This window comes from Capra hircus, chromosome 21 (assembly GCF_001704415.2).
Source record: "Capra hircus breed San Clemente chromosome 21, ASM170441v1, whole genome shotgun sequence".
Taxonomy (NCBI): Eukaryota; Metazoa; Chordata; class Mammalia; order Artiodactyla; family Bovidae; genus Capra; species Capra hircus.
This window is the reverse complement of record NC_030828.1, coordinates 59,070,864-59,093,287: the sequence shown is the minus strand read 5'-3', so window position 1 is coordinate 59,093,287 and position 22,424 is coordinate 59,070,864. Positions and strand designations below refer to the sequence as shown.

Genomic DNA, 22,424 nt, shown 5'->3' with positions numbered 1-22,424 from the left:
TGAAGCCCTGGCTTGTTGCCCATTATGAACAGTGTGGTCTGGGAGGATTACTTAATCCTCCTAAGCCTCAGTTTTCTCATCTATAAATTGGGGACAATGATGTCAGTTTCAGGGAGCTTCAAGGGGGTCACATGAGAAGCTATAAAAAGCACATTCAATTTCTCAAAGCAGGTCATCAGAAGCCTCTTTCTGCCACACAAATTTGCTAAGCCTGGTTGCCCAATGGAAATTCTGGTCCAAGCGGTCTGCTGGGTCACTGGACTGGGCTCCTTCCAGCCTCGTCCCTGCCACTCGCTCCCAGAGGTCACTCCATTAGCCACTCCACCCTATAATGTGCTACTGTATGGACCCAGACTTGGGGTGGAGAACCATCACCCCTGTAATATTTTGCATCCTCACTTCTCGGCTTTGAAAAGTCTCCATTCTGCCTCCTGCATTGAAAGGAACAGACCTTGTGGCCAAAGCATCGGAGGTGAGCAGAAGACACAGGACCTCAGTGAGCAGCCAGGGACTTGTCTCCTCATTTGAAAAGTGGGCCTGAACATACTTTCTGCCTGCAGGGTCACACTGGAGGAATCAAGTGGACTAACACAGATGAAAGAACTTTAAAATGATGCTGCACAAGGCACATAAGGGGCTGAGTTCCCTCTGGACACCTGCAGTGCTGACTAGTATGGGGGTAAGTGCAGAGAGTGGTCAGTGAATAAATGATGAGTATTGGATGGGCCAAAAATTTTGTTTGGGTTTTTCCATAAGATTGTAAAGAAAAACCCCAACGAACTTTTAGGCTAACCCCATGATACAATGGGCTTCCCTGGTAGTTCAGTTGGTAAAGAGTATGCCTGCAATGCAGGAGACCCCGGTTCGATTCCTGGGTTGGGAAGTTCTGCTGGCAAAGGGATTGGCTACCCACTCCTGTATTCTTGGGCTTTCCTTGTGGCTCAGCTGGTAAAGAATTCGCCTGCAATGAGGGAGACCTGGGTTCAATCCCTGGATTGGGAAGATCTCTTGGAGAAGGGAAAGGCTACGCATTCCAGTATTTTGGCCTGGAGAATTCCATGGACTGTATAGTCTGTGGGGTCACAAAGAGTCGGACACGACTGAGCAACTTTCACTTTCACGATACAATATGGTGACTACTCCTAACCACTTATTATAGGCCAGGCACCGGGCTGTGTCCTTCCTTACAGCGAATCCCCGTGTGAGGGAGGTACTGATATTACTAGCTCCATTTTACATATTAGAAAGCTGAGGCTCAGAGTTCACATGGGTTTGGAGGCTACAAAGCTCTGAACCACTTCACCGGTGGCCTCATCAGTTAGCAAAGAATAGAAATACATACTGTCATACTTGGATTTGATCATAATGCGAATTCACGCAATCTTTCATCTAACCTTAGGCTCCTCCCACCCCTGCCCTGTCGTCCACCATCTATCACGTCACCTGTTTTATTGCCTTCAGAACCCTTACACATGAAGTCATCTTCCTCTCTTGTTAGGTTTTGTGTTTCCTGTTACCCGCCTGTCTCTTCCCTCCACGGTGTGAGCTCCTGGGGGCCAAGGTGCCCCTCCAGGCCGTGTGTAGACCCCAGCAATCCATCCTCTGGACTGGAGCCCCTGGGTCTAGGACATGTGCTTGGGGAGGACTTCAGGCCCCTGCTGGGCCTAAAGTGTCGGCCAGTTTTTCTTGTCAACACCCCGTGGAGGTCACAGAGCCACCCCGAAGATGGTTAGCATTCAGACCCCCACCCTCAAGCAGCTGCAGCCCAACCCAGCCTTTCCCTCTGGCCACCCCACTCCCCACATCCCCTTTTCTGGACAGGGAGCCACTTTCCTTGTCACTGAAACTGGGGACTGTAAGATTCCCCTCTTTCCTTCTATCCATGTTGAGCATGTGACTTCTGATTCCTGTTTGTCCAATTCAGCCCCTTCTGCTGGGACTCCTGAGGGTCCTTGAGTAGAGGCTTTTGCCACAATACCCTCTCCTCACTACCCTGCCTCTGATTCGTCTGACATGTAGCTTTTTCCAGGAAGTCCTCCAGAATGCCCCTCCATTCTGAGTCCATCCTGGTGTCTGTAACACACATGCTGTAATGTACATGCTACAGTTAGCTGGAGAGATGGCGTCCCGGAAGGAGAGCCTTTGGAGGGCGGGAACTCCTCCTAGTCCGTGCCTTGTGGGAAAGTGTGCAGCTCACCTTTTCTTAGTGAATAAATAAATGAATACATCTTGTTGGGGTTCTAACAGATCACAGGCAAGGCCAGCTGGAGCTCACCTGTGCACTCTTCTAGCAGGGTGGAAGTAGGAGCCCCCATCCATCACTATCACCTTCACACTGGCCATCACACTCAAAACCCAGTGCTGGGGTGGGAGGCCCTCTCCTGGGACACAAGATGACATTGCTTGACTAGTTGTCCTGCTGACAGTGCTCCTCTGAGGGGCCACCTCCCTGAAACACAGTCGGGGTGAATCTGAGCCCCTGTGGAGACTTGGCAAGCAGGGGGATGGCTCGCCCATGTCCACAGAAGGACACGCTGCTGCAGAAGGTATTAGCATTCCAGCCACTCTCCAGATTTGATTATAGCTGATAACAATCACGAGGGGAACTGCTCTGCCAACGATAGCAATGCCAGAAGCGGCCTAATTCAATAGCTGACTGCTCTGGCCTTGTTTATACATCTCAGGTGCTGTCGAGGGCCTATGTAGGAAGGTAGGCTTCTGGGTCCACAAGACAGACACTGCTTTTATTAAGGAGCAGACAGAAGGGACCTGGAACTGTGGGGAGATGGTCCCTATCTTGTCTGCACATTCCTGGCAGGCTGCCTGGGAAGGCCACCTTCTCCCCAGGGAGAGCCATGTTCTCCTGGTCTCTTGCTTTCGTTTTTAGGAGGGTCGCCCACCTGAATGGCCCACCCTCTCCACGGCCTCCCACTGAGACCAGCCAGCCCACTCACTCTGTTCACAGCCAGGAAGGCGGCAAGGGTAACCGGGCACTCACTTGGCTTTTCCTCCATCTGTCAGGGATCCAGGCAGGAGAAGGCTCAGCCAAGGTCACATGGCTCATCTACGGAGCTTCAGGTTGTTGGATAACCAAGCAATTGGGGCCTATTGTTCCCTATCCACTGTCACCACCAAAATCAGGGGTTCTCAGTTCCAGTAGAGAAAGTGAACGTGTTAGTTGCTCAGTGGTGTCTGATTCTTTGCGACCCCATGGACTGTAGCCCACCAGGCTCCTCTGTCCATGGAATTCTCCAGGCAAGAATACTAGAGTGAGCAGACATTTCCTCCTCCAGGGGATCTTCCTAATCCAGGGATTGAACTGGGGTCTCCTGCATTGCAGGCAGATTCTTTACCGTCTGAGCCACCAGGGAAAACCCCAATGGGTAGGTGGCAAATGCCCACCTAGGGCATCCCTTCTTCTCCCTATGTGTGTCTGTCTGTGTCCTGATCTCCTCTTCTTATACAGGCCCCCAGTTGTATTGGTCAGCTAATGACCTCGTTTTAACTTAATCTCATTTTTAAAGACCCTACTTGCACACAGCCACAATCTAAGGCACTGGGGTTGATCTGGGGTGGGGGAGCATGCAATTTAGCCCATAACAGCATTGGAGCACACACAAGAAGGGTGTCTGGATTCAGAGTCAGGAGGCTTGAGTTCCAGATCCAGCCTTGGTCTCTGGAAGCCCTGTGGTTGAAGTCATTTCACACCTGAGGGCCTCCATTTTCCGGTCTGTGAAACGGCCATAATAATCCCATCCTGCCTCTCAGAGAATTGTGGGAGGATCCAAAGACGTGAAGCATGCAAAAGGGCTCTAGAAACTTGTCAGGCGCTGTGTGCAAGAAGGTGGCAAGGAAGCCCTCTACCGAGGGGTGTACAGAGAGGGACCGAGTGCGGGCCCCATGTGCAAAGTCCAACATGGGGGCTGCATGGACCTGGAGAAAAGGCTGCCATTCTCCAATGTCTGTGGAGGTTCTGGAAGGTTCCAAAGGGCCAGCAGAGGTCTAGCTGGGGGTGTGGGGGAAGCGGAGATGATTCTCTACAGGAGAAACAGAGCATAGCCTTCAAATCCCACCGAGTCTTCATCCACCCGACCTAGGCTTTTCTCCCCCATCGGCATGTTTCACTTCTCCGGCTACTTCAGGAATTACCTCTCCTTTGGGCCAAAGACAAAAAAAGTGTGGACTTGTTTCCAGGATTATTAAATTACATCCAGCGTATTCTTTCCGAGCGCGTCCTGTCTTAGTGGGGTTTAGAGCTGCGTTCGGGCCAGGCAAGCTCCAGTTACCTCTAATGAGGATAATGGTCAGAAGGCTTAACGGTAATTCTCCATTGATTCTCTCGTGCCTTGCAGCGCCTGTGCTGGCCGGCCCGGGAGCGCTCACCTTGGTCTGCTCGGGGCCAGGGCCTCCGCCTGCCCCGCTTTGGAGCGGCCCAGCTCTCTCAGGATGGGATTAAACACCAGCTTACACCCCTGTGGGGGAGAATGAACGTTAGAGCAAGAAATAAAGACCCCCAAGAAAAAAACAGGCAGCTAATTCCATCCTGTCAGCGGTGGATATTAAGACTACTCGCCGGCGAGGCCTGCCATGCGTAAGCCACAAAGGCACTACTGTTGAGCTTTAATTTAATTTTCAGAGAGGAGAGTGGAGCCCCCAGCGCCCTGGGAATGAGGTGCTGGGGGCTCTCTTTCCAGGGGGCAGATCTGGAGTTTTCCCGAGGCCTTGCCGCATGAGGCTCCCTACTGTTGATGGAACGCCTGCTCTGGGCCTGCCTTTCCACAGTCTGCGACCATCACAGAGCTTGGATGGAATTATCTCCATTTCGTGGATAAGGACACGGAGGTTCAGAAAGGCTGTGTGATTTTGGTGAGGTGGCCCAGCGCAGAGGTGGCAGAACAGGGGCTCAAGCCCTGGACTTTCTGATGCCACAGGCCTTTCCCACGCTGCGGCTGCTCTTCGCTCCATTCTCGGCTGCCACCCAAACCTTGGGGCCTGGGAATGAAGAGGTCACTTCTGTGGCTCGGTCTCCTTCAGCAGCTCTCTCTGGCCCAGTGGGCGCTGTTTCTCAGAAGTTAAATGAAGGACCAATCTCCCCCTGTTCTCCAACCATCCCCTCTTTACCCTCCACTCTCCGGAGGGCTGTTGCCCCCTGCCAATCCCTTTTTATTTCTTGCACTCAACAAGCATGGCCTCTTACCTGGCCCTGGACTTCATGGTTTTTGCAGGGTTAGCTATATTTCACGCCCATTTTACAGGCAGGGAGTGGCGAGGCCAGGTGTCCAAGCCTCCGTGAGCTGCCTTCCTTGTTCTGATGTCCACAGGTCCCTCTGGGGGAAAGCTGCTATTGCTCATTGGGAGGAAAGTCAGGAAAGGGCGCAGGGAGAAGGAGGGGTAGACAAAGGCCTGTTAACAGCTTTGCAGGCTGGGCAGAGGGCATGTCAAATTTTCTAGGTTGGCCGGTGTTGCTGGTAGTTAATGACTTGTGGCCGGCTGTCCCAAGAGGCCGACTGAAGTGTCCACGAGCCCCGCCCCTGGGATGGGGAGGTCAAAGGGTCAGGGGAGGCGAGTGGCCTGGGAGAAATGGGATGTCAGACAGGAATCGTGAGGGTTTCAGTGAGGATTTCAGACAGGACTGGATTCAAGACCTAGCTCAGCCATCAAGTTGCTGGGTGACCCTTTGCATTTTTCTTACTTGTTCGGGGACCCCAGTTTCTTCTTTTTCTACACACACACCACCACCACCACTCTCAAGGTGACAAAGGCTGTGGACCGTACCCTCTGTCAGATCAGCAGTAGCATTAGATTAAAGTGCACAATAAATGGAATGAGCTTGAATCACCCCCAATCCATCCGCCCCCACCTCCGCACCATGATTCACTGAAAAATTGTCCACCATGAAATTTGTCCCTGGTGCAAAAAAAGGTTGAGGGCTGCTGACACGGGGTGTTGAGAGCTAAGGGCCTAGCTTTCACATTTTACTCCCTTGACAAGGATGTGGCCTTTTGAAAGCACCACACGCAGGCCCTTACTTTTGCAGTTTCCAAAGACCTTTTCCATTCATAACAGGAAACACGGGTCTCCCAGTCTTCAGATGAGGAAGCTGAAGTACATGCTTCAGGCCAGAGCTTTCTAGAACAGTAGTCTCTTGGGGACAGTCTCCTGTTTCAAGGACCTGCCACCACCCTCAGGGTCCAGAGAAAGTGTGTGTACATGAGTGTGTGACTGTGTGTGTGCACAGGTGTGGATGTGCCAGCGTGTATGCACAGGTCTTCACATGTACGTATGCATCCACACACGGTAGTGTTGTGTGCATACACGCCCAACTTTGTGCACACCTGTGTGTGCCTGTGTGTAAAATCTGGACCCCCTCACGTCTCTCCCTTGCCCCATGCTCACATGGACCAAACCCGTCTCACTGAGCCACAGGTAAGTTCCGTACTACTCCACACTGTTGGCTGGCTTCCTAATGGCATCACAGCGAAGAGCACCGATGCCAGAGCCAGACTGCCAGGGTTCAAGTCCTGGCACGTGTCCTTCCGAGGCCTCTATTTACTCATCTCTAAAATGGGCTTCCTAGCCCCTGGTTGATGACGTTTACATGTATTATCTGCAAAGTGTTTAAAACAGTGCTTGAGACATCACAAGCACTATATGAGTGTTTGTTAAGTAAATCATTGGACTGGTGCCTCTTCTGTGTGTCCTTGGACAGTGGAGCTAATCTCCCTGTCCTGGGAGCATCCATTCCCATAGACTGTGAGGTCCGCTGTCTTTGAAGCCCCAGCCCCCCGGCTCTGTGGGCCCAGGACCTCTGAGCATTCAGAAGGCTCCCTCCTGGGCCTAGCCAGGCTCAGCTCCAAGCGCTGTCTCTTCAAGGCAGCCTGCTGTGTGTAAATCTCTCTGGAGGGCAATAAAATTAATAGCCGTGCTAGTTAAGCCTGTGAACAGAGAAACTTTAGGCCGGAGCTATCCAATTAATTCCTCCTCCACGTTCCAAATTGTTTCTGATTTTTATTGTAAACTTCTCAGGGCCTCCCGTCTGAAAGCTTGACTGCAGTAATTCCAAAGCTACACGCTGGAAGGATACAGAGTTTGGAGATGCTGCCCTTAATGCTGGCCCACTTGGAGCAGCTGCTCGTGTGGCTCCCAGGTCTTGTGCCCCTCCCTTCCCAAGCAGGCTGTCCCCACAGGCACCTGATGGCTGGCAGCGCTGGCAGCATCTGCCCTGGGGAGGGTCAGGGAGGGAAGGATGAGACCTGGCCCCACCCAGTTACCAGGTCCCAGAGCAGGATTGGCTTTGCCTGGTAAACATTGGGTGGCCTTACAGGTGAGGCCTGAGGACTTTGGTTTCTCTCTGGAAGCCCAAGGGCAGAGATGGACTGGAGCCGGCAGGCACTGGATCCTGGGAACCAATTTCAAGAATTTTATGAGCAAGTTGTTAAACGGAGTCACCGTCAAAAATTAAACTATGGAAGTGCACTTTGCTCAGTCGCTAAGTTGTGTCCTACTCCTTGCCACCCTATGGATTGTAGCTCACCAGGCCTCTCTGTCCATGGAATTCCCCAGGCAAGAATACAAGAGTACTGGAGTGGGTTGCCATGCCCTCCTCCAAGGGATCTTCCCAACCCCGGGATTGAACCGACGACTCCTGTGTCTCCTGCATTGGCTGGCAGATTCTGTACCACTGAGCCACCTGGGAAGCCCTGACTTACAATGAAATAACTTGTATTAAAAAAACAAAGGTAGTGATTAAACTACTCTGCATGATACTGTGATGATGAACGCATGCCATTCAACTGTCCAAACCCACATAATGTACAATGTCAGGAGCAAACCCCAGTGTAAACAGTGGACATTGGGTGACGATGACCTGTCAGTGTAGGTTTGCTGACTGTAACAAATGCATCACTCGGGTGGGAGGGGAGGCTGATAGTTGGGGAGGCTGTGGTAGGGGGTGGGGGAGGACGGGTGTGGGGGGAGGTATATGGGAACTCTTTGTACTTTCTGCTCAATTTTTCTGTGAACCTAAAACTGCTCTAAAAACAAATTTTATGAATTAAGAAAAGCAATAATAAGCAGCCAAAATTTATTATTTCCTGGTTATTTTTACTAGATTTTTGCTATTATCTAATGGAAATATTAGAGAAGGCAATGGCACCCCATTCCAGTACTCTTGCCTGGGAAATCCCCTGGATGGAGGAGCCTGGTGGGCTGCAGTCCATGGGGTCGCTAAGAGTTGGACACGACTGAATGACTTCACTTTCACTTTTTACTCTCATACATTGGAGAAGGAAATGGCAACCCACTCCAGTGTTCTTGCCTGGAGAATCCCAGGGACGGGGGAGCCTGGCGGGCTGCTGTCTATGGGATCGCACAGAGTCGGACACGGATTGAAGCGACTTAGCAGCAGCAGCAATGGAAGTGTGGGCTTCCCCGGCGGCTCAGTGTTAAAGGATCTGCCTGCCAATGCAGGAGACACGAGCCGAATCCCTGGGTCAGGAAGACACCCCTGGAGAAGGAAATGGCAACCCATTCCAGTATTCTTGTCTGCGAAGTCCCATGGACAGAGGAGTCTGGTGGGCTTCAGGCCATGGGATCGCAAAAGAGTTGGACCTGACTTAGCGACTAAACAACAAGATGGGAGTATAGGTAACAACTGGCCACCTCCATCTCTTCCTAACTCTACATTTGAGTGACAAATGACATTGATTTGAGAGCTTGAAACCAGCCATAGTGGGAATATTTATGCTGTGGAAACGGACAACTGCCACACCCCAGAGCTTAACTTATGTTGTGGTGGTGATTGTTGAGACTTGAGAAAGCACACAGAAGAAGCTTAAAATGTGTCGTGTCTACAGCTGTTGTTATAAAAGAGCTCCCCAGATTGAGGACCTCTTCTCCGAGTCTTTGAAAACTATTATCTGAGTCAGAAGAGAAGCTGCTCATGTCAGTAGCGAACTCGAGAAGTCTTGATCATTTCACTCTTGTTAACCTGAATGGAAATATCAACCAACATTCCTGCGAGAAGGGCCCTCATTCTTTGATCGCATCTGTAGGTTGACTGTAGATATGGGAGTTCAAGAACCATCAGTGAAGGCATTCTTTGAGAATCAACTGGCCGTGTGGAATTTACAGTCAGCAGTATTGTGTATTTTATTAACTCTTTGTATTTTATTAACTGTTTGCTACGATGGACGTGAGTCTAAGTGAACTCTGGGAGTTGGTGATGGACAGGGAGGCCTGGTGTGCTGCGATTCATGGGGTCGCAAAGAGTCAGACAGGACTGAGCGACTGAACTGAACTGAACTGAACACATCTTTCATGTGAGTAAAATTTAAAATAAATGTTTGCTTGCAAAGGCTGTTTGGCTTCCCTCTTTGTCCATTAAGAGAAAAGGTGAAGGGAGTGTAGCATGTGCTTCAAAACCCAAAAGATGAGTAATAACTGCTGTTTATAGAGGGCTTTCTAGATGCCAGCTCTGTGCAAACATTCCCCCCCATTCAACCTTCACAATCATCTCTGGGAGCTATTTTGGTTTGGATCCCCTTGGAAGCAGACCCTGGAAAAAGAATGCAGGTTGTCTATCAGGGAAGGGATCCTAGGAAATGCCAATAGGGAAGCGGGGAAGGGAAGCCGGGAAAGGAAGGCAGCCAGCCTATCAGATGTTAGCAAGGCAGTTACCTTGGAGACAATTGGAGATGGGTCCTGCTGGGAGCTCTGGGAGCCAGGGCAGGCTTGCATTCAGGACACTTCCAATGAGGGACCAGGGACCTGGGGTATGGATACATCAACTTCAGGATGTTATTGGTTGGTGGCTACTCTGGGACAACAGTCAATTAATTTGGGGGGAGGGGCTCCCATATTCCAACATGCTACCCCCATTTTTTCTGTGAGAACAAAGATAACTTCATCTCTCTCTGAAAAAGAGACAAGAGAAACAGCCTAAATTATCTTCAGAGGAAAGACTGGAAGTCCAAGGAGCAGGGGGCAGGGCTCCTACATTCTTTCTATGACTCTATCTCTGTCCCCAGACTCTTTCCTCTCTTCTCCCCGTGTTGTTAGAAGCTCTGCCTCTGTGGTGCTGAGGTGCTCATCCCAGATCCAGTCTGACACCCTCTGGATTCAAGTCCAGGAAGAAAGAGAGGAAGCCTCTTCCTCGGCACTCAGGCAAAGTTAGGGATGTTCTCTGCTAAGGGATGACTGACCAGGCTCAGGTCACCTGCCCACCTCCCTTGACCAACTGCCGGGGCCAGCGGAGGGTGAAGCTCTGACTGGCCAGACTTACATCTTATGTTCTGTCTCGAGGACCCCATATGCTATAGGAAGAGGGAAAGGTCCCCACTCACCCACCTTGAGACCAACCTTGACAATAGATAGGTGCCTTGCAACCATAAATTTTATGAATTCCACAGCATTGATCCATAAAGGATTCTGAAGACATTAAAAAGGCTGGTGGACTGATCACTGGTGAAGACATACAAAACGCATCTGATATGTAATTAGTGAAAATGAGAGTATACAGCCCAGCATCTACCCTGAATCATCTTGCTTGCTTATTCCTCTTCATGCAGAGGGCCTTCTTGTTTTTAGTCACTCAGCTGATTCCTACTCTTTGTGACCTCAGGGACTGTAGCCCACCTGGCTCCTCTGACCATGATATCTCCCAGGCAAGAATATTGGAGCGGGTTGCCATTTCCTTCTCCAGGGGATCTTCTCGACCCAGGGATCAAACCTGGGTCTTCTGCATTGCATGCAGATTACTTACCGTCTGAGCCACCAGAGGAGCTTTTTGTTACCATACCAGCACTTCTCAAACTTCTGAGCTGTGAATAAGACAGACCCACCTCTAACCTTCCAGGAATTTACAATCTAGTACACAGCTTTTCAGATTATGAATGGGCACCTGGGACCTTGTTAAGATACAGATTATGAAAGGAACCCTCTGATAGTGTTGGTGGGAGTGCGAATTGGTGCAGCCACAATGGAGAACACTACGGAGTGTGTTAGTCACTCAATCATGTCTGATTCTTTGCGACCCCATGGATTGTAGCCCACCAGGCTCTTCTTTCCATGGGACTTTCCAGGGAAAAATACTGGAGTGGGTTGCCATTCCCTTCTCCAGGGGATCTTCCCAATCCAAGGATCAAACCTGGGTCTCCTGCATTGCAGGAGGACCCTTTACCATCTGAGCCACTAAAGTTTCTTAAAAAACTGAAAATAGAAATACCATATGATCCAGCAATCCCACTCCTGGGCATATATCCAGAGAAAACTCTAATTCGAAAAGATATATGCACTCCTATGTTCATAGCAGCACTATTTATAATAATCAAGACATGGAAACTAAATATCTATTGATAGATGAATGGATAAAGAAGATGTGGTCCATACATACAGTGGAATATTACTCAACCATTAAGAAGAATGAAATTATGCCATTTGTAGCAACATGGATGGACCTGGACATTATCATAGCAAGTGAAGTCAAGTCAGGCAGAGAGAGACGAATATCATATGATATTGCTTATATGTGGAATCTAATCTACAAAACAGAAACACATTCAGAGACTTTGAGAACAAACCTATGGTTGCCACTGGGGAAGTGTTGGGGGGTCAGAATAGATTGGGAGTGTAGGGATTGACATGTAAACACTGCTGCTGCTGCTGCTGCTAAGTCGCTTCAGTCATGTCTGACTCTGTGTGACCCCATAGACGGGCAGCCCACCAGGCTCCCCTGTCCCTGGGATTCTCCAGGCAAGAACACTGGAGTGGGATGCCCTTTCCTTCTCCAATGCATGAAAGTGAAAAGTGAAAGTGAAGTCGCTCAGTCATGTCTGACTCTTAGAGACCCCATGGACTGCATCCCACCAGGATCCTCCATCCAGGGGATTTTCCAGGCAAGAGTACTGGAGCGAGGTGCCATTGCCTTCTCTGTACACACTACTACATTTAAAACTGATAACAATAAAGATCTACCATATAGCACTGGGGACTGCTCAATATTCTGATATAAATGGGAAAAGAATTTGAAAAAAGAACAGATACTTGTATATGAATACCTGAATCACTTTGCTATACACCTGAAACTAACATAACATTGTTAATCAATTATGTTCCAATAGAAAATAAAATATAAAGAAAAAAGAAAAGAAAATGAGATAGTAATCTAAGTCTCTTCATCATAAAAAGTCCCAGACCCAGATGGTTTTATAGGTCAGTGCTACCAAACTTTCAAGATACAGAAAATTCCTATTTTATACAAGTTTTCTCAAAAGGAAATGAAGAACAAAAGAAACTATTTAATTAGGGCTGTCACATTATCAGTGTTATCTTGATCCCTATATTAGATGAGGGCAGTCCAAGAAAATAAAGTTACAGACTCATAAAAAATAAAAATGATTAAAAAAACTAGAATCAACATGTTCTTGGAAATAAGAAAGTTCATCAAGTTTCTAAATACAAAACCACTTTTAAAATATCAATATATTTTTCTACATGAATAATAAAGAGAAAATATAATTTAAAAAAGAAATATACAAACCTCAAAAGCAACAAAGCCACGAAGTGTCTAGGAAGTAACCTAAAAAGAAAGAACATGATCTCTATGAGAAAAAAAATGGTTTTACTGTTTTAAAAGACTTACAAGAAGATACCCCCCAAATGCCTATTTCATGCTTTTGATGGTGTCACTTAATATTCAAATTTCTCTAAATCAATCTTGATCTAAATCTCAGTTTGGTTTGTTGAGAGACTAAATGAACTTATTTTGAAGAATAAGATCTGTGAATAGCAAACTCAGCTGAGAAAAGGAGGAGTAAAGAGGGGTATCTCCATCCACCAGATACTGACATATTATTGATAAAATCTGATCCCTAACTAGTGGTGTATGTGAGTTGAGGAGTAGGTGGATTAAAGACCTAAACGTGAAGGACAAGCCATAAGCATAATAAAGGTAGCTATAGGAGATTATCTTTGTGACTTGGAGCTAAGAAAGAACTTTCTATATAAGACCTCTAGAATACAAAGTATAGTTTGAATGAAGTATGAGAAAAGAACTGATGGATTTTGAGTATATCAAGATTATGGGTTTCCATTCAATAAAGGACAACCTAGACAAAGCTAATAGATAAATAACACACAAAGGAAGAAAATGAAATTAATAAGGGATGTATATCCCAGAATACAGCTTCCCAGGTGGCACTAGTGATGCAGGAGACATAAGAGATTCAGGTTCCATCCCTGGGTCAGGAAGATGCCCTGGAGGAGGGCATGGCAACCCACTCCAGTATGCTTGCCTGGAGAATCCCATGGACAGAGGAGCCTAGTGGGCTAAAGTCCATAGGGTTGCAGAGTCAGACATGACTGATGTGACTTAGCATGCACACACGTGTCCGACAATACATATAAACTGCTATAAACCCACAAAAAGCAAAAAGTAGGAATTCCAATAGAAAAAAGATCAAAGAACAAGAGCAAGTAACTCAACCAAAGACGCTCTCGATTCTACAAAGCATATGAAGAAACACCCTTATTAGTAACACGGAGAATTACAAATCACATCAACAACGTGGTATCACTTTATGTCTATCAGTTTAGCACAAATTAGAAAGCAGGATGCGAGGACATAATGGAATAGCACCCTGGGGTTTCTCTGATGAAACTCAATAAAGTTAATTATATATATATCCCCTCTGACCCATCAGTTTTACTCCCAAGTGTTTTTTCCAGAGAGGTTCCCCCACAAGTCCAGATGGAAATATTTATGAAGATGTTAATCTCACCATTGGTTAGGTCTAGGAGCTTTGATGGCAGCTTATATGCCCATCATTGGATGAATAAATAATTAAAACAGGCTCAGTGCATATACTTCAGAAAACCATGAGCAGTTAGGGATAGACACATAGCAATATGGACAAAACATAAAGATACAGAATTAAATTAAAAAAATCAAAATCATATCTTTAGCTTAATCATATCTGCATGCAGAAAAATTATATATAAATAAAGCAAGGGCTTTCCTGAAAGCTCAGTTGGTAAAGAATCTGCCTGCAATGTGGGAGACCTGGATTTGATCCCTGGCTTGGGAAGATCCCCTGGAGGAGGGAAAGGCAGCCCACTCCAGTATTCTGGCCTGGAGTATTCCATGGACTGTATAGTCTGTGGGGTCACAAAGAGTCAGACAGGACTGAGCGACTTTCACTTTTCAAAGCAATGGAACATGTTTCACAATGATGGCAGTAAGGGGAGCAGGAACGGGCAAAAAGGGAGGATACCGGCCTATCAACCATCAATCAGGGACTTCTCTGGTGGTCCAGGGGTTAAGACTTTGCTTTCCAATGCAGGGAGTGTGGGTTCAATCCCTGGTCAGGGAGCGAAAATCCCATGTGCCTCCTGGCCAAAAAATGGAAACATTAAAAGAAAAACAGAAACAATATTGTAACAAATTCACTAAATACTTTAAAATGGTCCATATTTTAAAAAAAAATCATCTCTCAATCAAGATGGGACCCTAGCATGGGCCAGCAGAGACTTTAGCCATGAACCAGGAGTGTGATTAACTCTGTACCTGAGGTCCCCCAACAATCAAGAGTTGGGCTTGCAAATCTCAGGCATATGTAAGGATACACCTACTCACCAGCACACACACACAACATGCACACACTCGCACACGAATGTGAGATGATCAGCCCCTCCAGGATGGCCGGTAGTGCCCAGCAGCAGTGTTGCAAGGCTCAAAGATAATATATGTAAAGGACGCAGTCCAGAACTCAGCACATAGAAGGTGCTTCTTCAATGGAGATAAGAGGCAGAGTACCATTGATGGGAAGGCTGAGTGTGTGACTTCTGGACCTGAATAGTTAGCTCCACGCTTTCGTTATTGCGTGACCTTGCAGGTTACTTAACCCTTCTGTTATTTCTTGGTGACTCAGATGGTAAAGCGTCTGCCAGCAATGTGGGAGACCCAGGTTCGATCCCTGGGTTGGGAAGATCCCCTGGAGAATGAAATGGCAACCCACTCCAGTACTCTTGCCTAGAAAATTCCATGCATGGAGGAGCCTGGTGGGCTACAGTCCATGGGGTCATAAAGAGTCGGACACACCTGAGCGACTTCACTTTTCTGAGCCTTAGTTTCCTCACCAGTCCCCAAGAATAAAAAATGTCCCACCTTGTAGAGCTGATGTTAGAACTGAGTTGTTATACACAAAGTACTGAAAAAAGTGCCTGCTACATACTAAATTTCCATTAGGGGTTTGCTTTTATTTTTATTATTATTCAAACTATTATTAAAAGAAGGAACTGGTCCTCCTTGAGTTGCCTCCAAAATTGAGAAGAGATGCTCCCATGAGTCTAGGAAATGCTGGTCATATGGTCTACAGATGGGACCGTGTGAGAAAGCAGGAGAGTGAATTACCACGACGAGGGAATTTTCTCTCAGCTGTCATTCCAGAAATCCGAGGGAGATGGTCAACGCTTTCTGAAAGTGGCTCTGGGGGCATGGACGGAGGCAGGCAGATGGGGAGAAAAGCGGTGGGGTGGGGCTGCAGCCCTGACTCGGCAGGTGTGCGCACCTGACTCCGGGCCAGCCCGCCCCCTCCTCTTCCAGGGAATGGGGCAGAACGGCTGGGGTCTCTGCCGCAGGCCCTGGAGAAGGGCCCCGTCCCCCATCGCCGGGGGCATCCAGAGTGTCTCACCGTCATATGGGAATGATTTGGGGCTTTGGATTGCAGGGATCTGGGGGTAGGAGCAGGCTAAGATTTCCATAAACACGAGCACCGAGCCATTTATGGGTTTTACTAGAAATTTTATTGGCGTTTGGTCGTGTTGGCATTGTATGCGCCTTCAAATGTAAATTAGATTACTGGCAGCAGATTCAATTTAGCGGTAAAAATGTAAGGGAGTCGAATTGGGCTGAGGATGAAACAATGCAAGGACTGTTCTTGGGTGAAATCTCGAAGCCAGCAGGCGGAGCAGAGTGGAGTAGAAAGGGGCGTGGCGTGCAACGCAGGCGAGGCAGGAATCACCACGCCCCCACCGGCCCCACCTGCGCGAAGTCGGCGCATTCAGTCCACGTGGTCCCCTGCGTCTCCACTTCCCTCAGAAGGTACCAGGCGCAGTGCAAAAGCCCTCATTTTGTCCCCCCCCCCCCCCGCCCCACACACACAGGGGGAACACGCGGCACAAATTTTTGAGAAATACCGCAATTGCAAATTTGAAGACAGGTCAGCAGGTCTAGAAGCTCAGACGGTTGAGCTGGGGAGTTAACGTCCCCCAGAACTGAGGTTTATTGAGCACTTACTCCATGCCAGGCAGGTGCCAAGTAATTTTCCAAACAGTCTTGGAGAGGTGCACCTATCAGGTCTTTTTCCCAGATGAGGAAACGGAGATGGAGAGGAAGTGATTTAGCAAGCTCCTAAGTGGCAGAATCAGAACTCCAGCCCCAAGCCTGTGCGCCTGACCATGACGTTCAACTCTTGCGAGAAATACAGTGTATGCAGTGCCCGCCTCTTTTTCTTTTTCGCGTCTGTATTGGCTAACAGAGGGTTGTATTTGCGAACAGAAGCCTCTCTGCGGGCCCCCCTCCCTTCCTTGCTCCCTCACGCCAGGTGCCCTTCTCCTCTCCATCAGCTGGGACACCTTATGTTTTAGTTCCTCTGGAATAATTCCAAGAGGTTGATTAGTGAATTGAATAAATGCACCCAACCTTGTGGAGCGAGACGGAAGGACGCACCAGGGCTCCGCCCCGAGGGCATTTCCCAGGGTTTGGGGTCACCAAGCTTGATGTCTTGACACATGGTCCTTCTCCAGGGAGGGCGTGACCATCGCAGGCCACCTAAGCCAGACCAGGAAGTCACCTCTGCCTTTTGCTGTCTCCCCGGCCACAGCCTCAGTTCTGTCCATTCACTGCCTTCATCCCTGTGTCCACCCCCAATGCTTCCCCTACCCAGGAACTCGTCCCTACTGGCTCAGCTGAACATCTGGGACTGGCTCCTGATGAAGAAAAGCAAGGGAGAACTTAGGGAGTCGGGCTGTGCAAGGGGAGGGAGCACTGGAAAGGAAGGGACCCTGGGCAAAGTCTGGGCTCTCATCAGGATGCCAAAATGTCAGTTCCTGCCTCCTACAGGAAGTCCGAAGCACGTCCCAGGAATGAGACTGGAAGGGCCAGCTGAGGCCAAGTCATTGTTAACTGCTCTGATGCTGGGCGTAGGGCTTGGGCTTCTTTGTGGGGGTCTGTTCAAGACCTGATGAGTCCAGAAGAGGTGAATTTTGTATCAGCTTCACTTGCAATTCAATTCATTGAGTATTAACTGAGCACCCACCACGTGCCAGGCCCATTGCTAGCTCTGGGAGGAGAGCATTGAGCGAGGCAAGTGGGTGTTATCACCCTTCTTGAGCCTGAAATCTAGATGGGCAGCCAGAGGAGTCCTCTCTGGGGTGAAGGAGTGCCCTAACACATGAAAAGAAGGCTTATCTTCGCCAAACACTTTGTATAGTAATAATTACCATTTCATTATTCTTTCAGGCACTGTGCTGTGCTGTGCTTAGTCGACTGCTCAGTCGTGTCCGATGCTTTGCAACCCCCTGGACTGTAGCCAGGCTCCTCTGTCCATGGGGATTCTCCAGGAAAGAACACGGAATGGGCTTTTATGCCCCCCTCCAGGGGATCTTCTCAACCCAGGGATCGAACCCAGGTCTCCCACATTGCAGGCAGATTCTTTACTGTCTGAGCCACCAGGCACTGTATTAGCCATGTACCTTCATAAGGACCCTGCAAAGTGAGTGTTATCCCCACTTCACTGAAGAAGACACTGAGGCTCAGAGAGGTCCAGTGATGGACCCAAGTGCACCCAGGGCTGCAGAGACTCAACCAGGAAGCTTAGGGGTGTTGAAGGAGTCGCCTGCCCTTGAAAGTGTGGGCTTCCTGAAGGGAGGATTGGGTCTGACTGTTCTCCACCATCCTCCCAGGGCTGAACTGATAACTGCTCTGATAATTCGGGCTGTAGCTCACCCTAAGCCAATGGAGAACCAGTACATGGGGGCTTATAAATCATGGACCTTTACAAAGATCTGGCTTGGAGACACAGTGCCTGGAGCCCAAGTTCCCTCTAAGGGGAGACTTCAGGTATGGTGGCAGGCCTGGGGGAACCATGTCTGCAGGCAGAAGGTCTTGTCAGAAATTTCCAAATACCTTCCTTTCATGACCCTCCTCTCCCTCCATAAAAGGATGACTGCTTTGTGCATGAAGTGGTCGTGTCCAGAGGAGGGCTGCAGTCAGTTTGCTTTTCTGCAGCAGACCTGGGAATCTGGGCTTGGGCCCTGGCTCTGCAACAAGGGATCACGAGACACTAATAGAGTCATTTTCAGGCCCACCAGTGGCCTGAAGCAACTTGCTTGTCCCATAGAGGCCTATGGGTACAGGCCCATCTGAGTAACATGTTTGAGATGACACCAACAGGGAAGTGAAAGTGTCCATCTGAGGACAGGACCAGATGCAGAGTTTGCAGGGCCTGGGGAGAATGAAATGCAGGGCTCCTGGCTCAATAATTTAGGGGTTGGCCAAAAAGTTCATTCGGAGCTTTTCATACGGTGTTTCGAACTTTGTTCTAATGTTTCGTATCCAGTATTAGAATTTCCAGATGGCAGCTGCAGGGCACGCAGTGGGGCTTTCCACGTGGGGCTCTGTGTGTGGCCGTAAACCTAGCCCTGACCCAGGAGACTGTCCTCAGTGAAGCCCCGACACCCCTCTCTGGGGCGGGCAGTGCCCTGATTTCCAGTGGGTCAGCATTCTTCTTTGTCTCTTCTTAGAGGGTGAGTCATTCTGAAAAACCAACTTTCAAAAGACAAGTGGTTTCAGGCCGCGGTTGTTCAGAGAACAAAGCTTTACTGGTTAAGGGAAAAATAATGTAAAGATTCAACCTCCAGAGGCAGCCTCCCCAAGACTCCCTGTGGATCAGGCAAAACCCTGGCCCAAGTCCATCTGCACGTGCTGCCTCCCTCACCAGAGCTCAGGTCCTGCACCAGGCACTTCCTTGCCCTGTGAGCTTGGCTGAAACACTTCCTCCTCCAAGGCTGCATTCTCATGTGAAAAACTGGTGGTGAGGGTGGAGGGAGATGGGGGTGGACCTAATCGGGGTCTCCTGCACCAAAGCCTTCTTGCTTCTCAGAGTCTGTCCTACACTAATGTCCTTATCAATACACCAATTCATCTAAAATTCTTAAATTCATTAAAGATTTTTATCATATCTTTTCCCCAACTGGTGCCCCAAGTGGGAGTTCATGACATTTCAAGATTAAAAATGCATCCAAGAAATCCTGAACATGACTGTGGAAAATCTGGAGAAGCCATCAGTCTGGGATTAGCCAAGTGAATTCAGGTTTTCACACAAGGCGAGACTGTGAAGCTGCCCTTGAATGAGATAGCATGATGAGATGCATAGAAAGATGCTAAGGATGGATGGATGGGTGCATAAAACAGGCTTCAGGTGGTATGTACGATATCATTCTGCTGGACGGAAGAAAACGCTCATGTAACATTTAAAATTTCCACTATATATAGCCAAAAAAGAAGAAGATGAAACGTGATGATTTCTAGGCAGTTGGACTTTGTGCTCTTCATTTAAATGATACACGGTTAAGGTAAACATGTATTACTTTTGTAACGACCAAAATTGATCAGTGTTTGCTGATTTTATTTAAGTTGTCCATCTCAGCTCTGGTATTCCGCTCGTCTGTCTTGTGACCAGCTTTAGGAGTAGACTGAGGGGTTGCGGGGGGGCTCTCTGCTGAAAGGAGGTGTTCTGTTAAATAGCTTGATCTCATTTATGGGGTTCCTGCACACGGCTTGTTTGGACGGCCCCCTTGGCACTTATGGGGCACCTGCCATCACAGACGTTCAGGCCAGCCTGTGAGCTTCATGGTTGGACATGCCCCAGCCACTGGTCCCCAGGCCCCCAGCTTCAGGCGGCTCTGGGTCGGGGAGACAGCCTGGCCTCCCTACCGAGCCCTCCACCTGAAAGAGATTAGCTGGGACCACCAGAAGCCTGCAGCCCTAATCGCGGGGATTTTGTTTCTTGCTTCCTTGGACGAGCTCCTCCAGGTGTTTTGAGTGATTAGCCCGGGGCCAGGCCGCCGGTCACTGCGCCACCATTGTGTCCCCGGCCCTGTTTCCTGGCCACGTGGCCTTGGGGAATGATCCCCAATAAAAAACGGCCAGAGCAGCCCGCCGGGCACCTGGGCCATTTATGGGCGGGACGTGTGAGGACAAGGAACCCACGCAGAGGGCTTGGCGGCTCCACCTTGTGCCCCCGACGGGGGGCGGGGGGGGGGGGTGTCACTGCTCCTGGCGCCTCGCTGGTCTCCTTTATGGGGGTGGGGTGGGGTGACACCTCCATGATGCAGGCCTGGCTCCGGGAGGCTTTTTTTCCTTCTGGCGGAGCCGGTTTCTGCCTTCCTGCCGGGATGGCCTCCGTAAATCCCCCCTGATTGCCACCGAGGATGCATGAGATGGTCCGCTGCACAGGGAGCTGGCCCGCGATCCAGCAGATAAAGAAGGATGCCTTCCGCAGCATCTTGGGTTTCTCCGGCTGCCTCTTCCCTCGGTACGGATGACGCCGTTTTCCCCTAAACATGCCCTCTCCACCCCCACACCCCCACTGAGGAAGGCGTTTTCGAGCTATGGAAGAGACTGAGAAAACCTCAGACAGAAAAGGCAGGGGGGAGTGCGGAGGGGTGGGCAAGTCCATCCTCAGTCATCCCCTCACCCCACCCCACCCCCCACCCCCGGGGCTCTGGGCTTATTCTAACCTCAGAGTTGCAACAGGGTTTTGAGAAGCAGAAAACACAGAAAGGGAGGAAGGAGGAAAGACAAAAGGCTGCAGGAAACTCTGGTATCTGACTCCCTTCCTACCCTCCGCCTCCTCTTCTTGCCAGAGCTGCTTGGAAGCCTGGGGAACCCACAAATCCTGGAGTCCTCAAACCGAGGTTCATGGGAGGGTGCTCGGGGATAAGAAACGGTTAGACAGAATGAAGATTCTTTCTGGACCGTGTTCACGGCTTCCCTCAGATTCTTGAAGGCTCACGACGGCATTAGGGTTCAGAATCGCTGACCTAGTTAAATCTCATCTTATATATGAGGCAGAAGGGGTGACTGTCTCCAAAATCATTAAGCAGGTAAGTAATAGGCCAAACAACCTGCAGCCAGGTTAGGACATCATTGGGAGTTGGCACCAGACTGGAAGCTGTGCCCTACTTAATCATAATAAAAATAAGAGCATCTGCTATGCACTGAGCACCGCTAAAACATTTTATTTCTAATTCTGGGTGCTAAGTCTCTTCAGTTGTGTCCAACTCTTTGCAACCTTATGGGCTGTAGCCCACCAGGCTCCTCTATGCATGGGTTTCTCCAGGCAAGAATACTGGAGTGGGTTGCCATGCCCTTTCTCCAGGGGAACTTCCTGGCCCAGGGATCAAACCTGCATCTCTTACGTCTCCTGCATTGGCAGGAGTGATCTTTACCACTAGTGCCACCAGGGAAACCCTCTTTAATGCCAGTAGTTCAAGATTATTCCCAGGTTGGAAAGATCCCCTGGAGAAGAGAAAGGCTACCCAATCCAGTATTATGGCCTGGAGAATTCCATGGACTGGATAGTCCATGGGGTTGTAAAGAGTGCGACATGACTGAGCAACTTTCACTTGCAAGATTATTACTTTTCAGTAGTTCAATATTATTATCCCTATGGTATAGATGAGAAAACTAGGGCACAGAAGAACTAATGTCTTATCCAAAGTCACAGCTAATAAGATACAGAGCTGGGGTTCTCAGCCAGACAGTCACCGTGCTCCCACCCACACGGCAGGTGCCCAAGGGAGGGAGCCAGAGCTGATGGCTGGGAAGAGCTGCGTGTGCTTTGGAGATTCCAAGTCCTGTTCCGTTGTTTACTTTGGGACATTTCTTCCCATATCTGAGCCTCAGTTTCCTCATCTGGAAAAAGGGTGTCTGTCAGGTTTGTTGGAAGGGTGGAATAAAATGAAGTACAGTGAGTCCCCTGCATGTGAACGAATTCCGTTCCCAGAGTGTGTTTGCAAGTCCAGTTTGTTTTTAAGTCCCACAAAGTGAGCCTAAGTGAGGATACTGGAGTGCGTTGCCTCCTCCTTCTCCAGGGGATCTTCCCAACCCAGAGATCAAACTCATGTCTCTCCTGCGTCGGCAGGAGGATTCTCCACCACCCCACCCCCTGGGAAGCCGTTTATTAGGCTCTTTGTTCATGTCCTAGGGCTGCTGTAACCAAGTACCACAGTTTGGGCCGCCTGAACAACAGAAAGTTGTATCTCGTAGTTCTGGAAGTTTGCAGTCTGAGGTCAGGTGTCGGCAGGGCCAGGCTCCCTCTGAAGGCTCCAGGGGAGAATCCTTCATGCCTCTTGCAGCTTCT

General features: G+C 49.2%; 1 non-coding gene across 1 annotated transcript; it reads right to left on the bottom strand.

The window, feature by feature from the left end:
- On the bottom strand, positions 723-794 carry MIR2284A (microRNA 2284a). Its single transcript, NR_129661.1, has one exon. It is a non-coding gene; the product is annotated as a microRNA 2284a (primary transcript).